Source organism: Lathyrus oleraceus, chromosome 7, assembly GCF_024323335.1.
Source record: "Lathyrus oleraceus cultivar Zhongwan6 chromosome 7, CAAS_Psat_ZW6_1.0, whole genome shotgun sequence".
NCBI classification, from domain to species: domain Eukaryota; kingdom Viridiplantae; phylum Streptophyta; class Magnoliopsida; order Fabales; family Fabaceae; genus Lathyrus; species Lathyrus oleraceus.
The window spans coordinates 336,269,468-336,273,421 of NC_066585.1; the positions used below are offsets into that span (position 1 = coordinate 336,269,468).

At 23.4% G+C, this 3,954-nt stretch overlaps 1 long non-coding RNA gene across 1 annotated transcript; it reads right to left on the minus strand.

The window, feature by feature from the left end:
- Positions 1–505: 505 nt before the first annotated feature.
- Positions 506–1,733, minus strand: LOC127101352 (uncharacterized). The gene is made up of 2 exons (XR_007794614.1): positions 1,523–1,733; positions 506–701 (listed from the first exon to the last, which is right to left on the minus strand). It is a non-coding gene; the product is annotated as an uncharacterized LOC127101352 (long non-coding RNA).
- Positions 1,734–3,954: the final 2,221 nt, after the last annotated feature.

The following is a 3,954-nucleotide window of genomic DNA, read 5'->3' on the forward strand; positions in this document are numbered from 1 at the left end:
TTGGGATATCATACCTCTCGGTAATTAGGGAAATCGATTGAATAGATTATTTAATAATTTAATAAAAATTAAAATAAAAAGAAAGATGCAACTTCTAAATAAATAAAAACAAAAACGGCAGTTGTTGTGATTCAAAGTCTAACACTAAATTATTTTACCCCTCAGTTGTAAAATATAAACGAGGTAATAAATCGTATTTTTTTAATAAAAAAAATAATGTCAGACGTTGAAAAATTTTATCTCGATTTTTAGTTGGATGAGGTGAAAGTGTTGTCATAAAATTTATATTTTGTAGTAAGAATATGGAGTCAATTTTGTTTATTTAAGTTATGGTTGTTTTTTATGTTAATTCTTATTGTTTTTATGCTAATACTTTTTTGACTAGGATTTAATGAGAATATTTAATTTGTAATTAGGGGTGAAAATAGGCTAGGGTTTTAGTAGTCCTGAGCTTGGTCTATGATAAACTTCCAAAGCTTGAGCCTGACCTATAAAAAAAAGTCTAATCCGAAAAACTTATCTTCTTAATATTAAAATCATTGTACTCCAAAGAACTTGAAAGGGTTTCTAGAAAGTGATCCTTAACTCCACGATACGAATATTCAACAACTGCATATGAAAACACATCACTTTCTTCGATGGTAATTTTTCCTTAATTCTAGTGTTATCCTTCTCATTGTTGGAAATTTAAGGAACCAAACCTAAAAAAAATCAACAAATTAACAAATTTTCATTAAATTAATATACTAAAAGAATAATTGTAGAAATCTTGAGCATGAAATTGATGTTGATTATTCATGCATTATCTAATGTTAATATTGTCAATTAACTTTTAATTAAAAAGAAAAATAAATTAAACACTATACACTCTTTTAAATTCAAGATATCTCACATTTTTAGAGAAGAAAATTCATGTGCATATAGACTGGACAAATATTTTTTTTTGTGTAATATGATATCTCACATTTTTGAAAGTTTTGTGAGAGAAAAGTTGGATTAGTCAACTATCCATATTTCTAATTTTTTTATGGATTAGGGATTATGTCTTTCATTCTTTTTCTTTTTTCTTTTTTATTCAACAAAAAGACAATTTATTGAATAAAAAAGAAAAAATAAAAAGGATGAGGGACGTAAAATTTAATCATCAAAAGACAAATAAAAATGATGGTTGGACATGTCTAACCTATCTCTCAAAAAACTTTCGAAATCATAAATAAGAGGTGAATCTCATCAAATATCATAAAAAAAATATTTATTAATTAATCTATCTGCAAATATATTTTCCTTTCTGAAAATATGAGATATCTTAAATTTAAAAGAGTATATAGTATGTAAAGTATTCTTCTATTTAATTTAAAGATGTGAAGGAAAAATATTCAAATTAAAAAATAGACGAATGATCAATATTGAGTGTTGTTTCAAGGTAAAAATTTGTCCAAAATAATTCATCTTCAATCCTATTAATTATCAGGCTCTATGTCCCACATATTTTGCAAGAAAATAAATTTGTAAGAAATGTAACCTGATTGGTGGAAGGATTGGTAGGATAAACAGTTCAACCGTTGGCTTTCCATTGACCAATGATGAAAGAACCGATGTTATTGGCACACAAACTAATCTCCTTCAAATATTTCATATTGTTGCTATGAAAACCCCATTTCTCTTAAACTGAAATTGATGAATTAAATAAACGAAAAGTTTTTAACTGAGATTTTCTAAATATTACAATTAAATTCATAAAGTGAGAATGAGATGAAAATACTTTTAGTTTGATGTTCTTATATAAGCACATTTTGAGGTAGAGACAGACAATATAACCTAAATTTTCAGAAACACGTCACGATGACTTTGATATATATCTTTTATTCACAATGGTTCATGAATTTTCAAATATATCTAAATTTTCAAATGAAAAAATGGTATAATGAATTATGATAATTCCAAAATTTATTTTTTACCTCATTATATATTATATTTTGACTCAAATATATTATTTTATTGTATCTTTCTAAATTTAATAAAAAAATATAGTTTTTAATTTAAATATTTAAAGAATATATATATATATATATATATATATATATATATATATATATATATATATATATATATATATTGAATGCATTTATAATTTTTTTTATAAATACATTAAATTTAAATACTCATATATATTCATTGAATATATATATATATATATATATATATATATATATATATATATATATATATATATATATATATATATATATATATATATATTCAATGCATTTTTATAATTTTTTTTATAAATACATTAAATTTAAATACTCATATATTCATTGAATATTAATATATATATATATATATATATATATATATATATATATATATATTATATATATATATATATATATATATATATATATATATATATATATATATATATATATATATATATATATATATATATATTACAATACTGGTATATATTAAAATTTTGTTAAATTAAAAATTATAAAATTTTACAAAAGAGTTAGATCTAGAAGAGTCTTATGTTTCATCCTTGTGAATCTTGGACAAAAATAAATTTTAGAAGTTGTTGCATATCCGTTATTTGCATAATTTTCTCGATGGCTTCTTAGTCATTTGATTCTAATATATAAAAATAACAAGTGATATTTTCATTATCAATGTTTAATATTTTGAATGTATGATTTGCGTAAAATCTTTAAAACAACCATTCAAAATGCTAACACTATATATATATATATATATATATATTATATATATATATATATATATATATATATATATATATATATATATATATATAATATAATATATATATATATATATATATATATATATATATATATATATATATAATATGGTGTTAGCATTTTGAATGGTTGTTTTAAAGATTTTACGCAAATCACTAATGTTTTTTTTATGGAATTATGTATTGCGCGTCGATAGTCAATAAATGGACAACTAAAATTTGATTATGGATGATAAAGAAAATCAATAAATTCACTTATTTTATCCTTCAATTTAGTAAAACCAAAACAAGATAAAAGGATTTTTCTTTTTTAAATAAAAAATATAATAAAGTAGGGACTCTTCCGCTCGGTGTTATATTGCACCGATATAATAGATTACTTCTATTGCAAAAAATTGGTGAATGAAAAAAATTAAAAGTAACATACATTATTTCCTTTTTTTAATTTTTTACCATTTAAAATATTTCTTTTGTATTGTAATAATCAAACAAAGGATTCTATTCTTTGTGCGTTGCAATATAATTAGGATTAAATTTCTCAATATTGTCAACTGAAGAAAGAAAGATATTGTAAAATATTTGTTTTTACTGACAATGTAGAGGGTATTCGTTACCTTTAGATTTACTGACTAAATCAAATGCAAATCATATAATTAGAGTCGCCACCACACTTCTATTTATCCAAAGGAAAGGTTAGAAAGCGAACAAAAACCGAGAAGTTTTATCGAATCGAAAACTAATAAAAATGTCAGAGATCGGGGTAAGGGGGTTGGTTATGCAATGGGAAGGTTTTAAGCACCCAAAACATCCTAGGTACTCCTAGGGAGCCCTTTTCACAATTTGTTGTAAGGTAAGTTGGTATATTGTGAAAATTATTTGTGCAAACATGATTGGGGAGATGAGAGAATAATGTACAAATTATTTACAATTTTGTGTTTGAATGGATAAACCCATTGCCTACGTACCATCTTAAAAAAGATTAGGATCAAAACCTCGTAGTTCGGGGTAAAAATCTCAAAATAAGTTGGTGAATTGATTGGTCCAAAAGCCTTAAGGTCTTTTGTTATCCAAGGGAGAAAACTCAACCTAAAAAATACAAATCCACTATGTGAGGATAGCTTCAACATGCTAGTGAGGGGTTAACCCTATAATAAGCATGGAAGACTCATTGTCCATCACTAAGGATATAGGTGAGT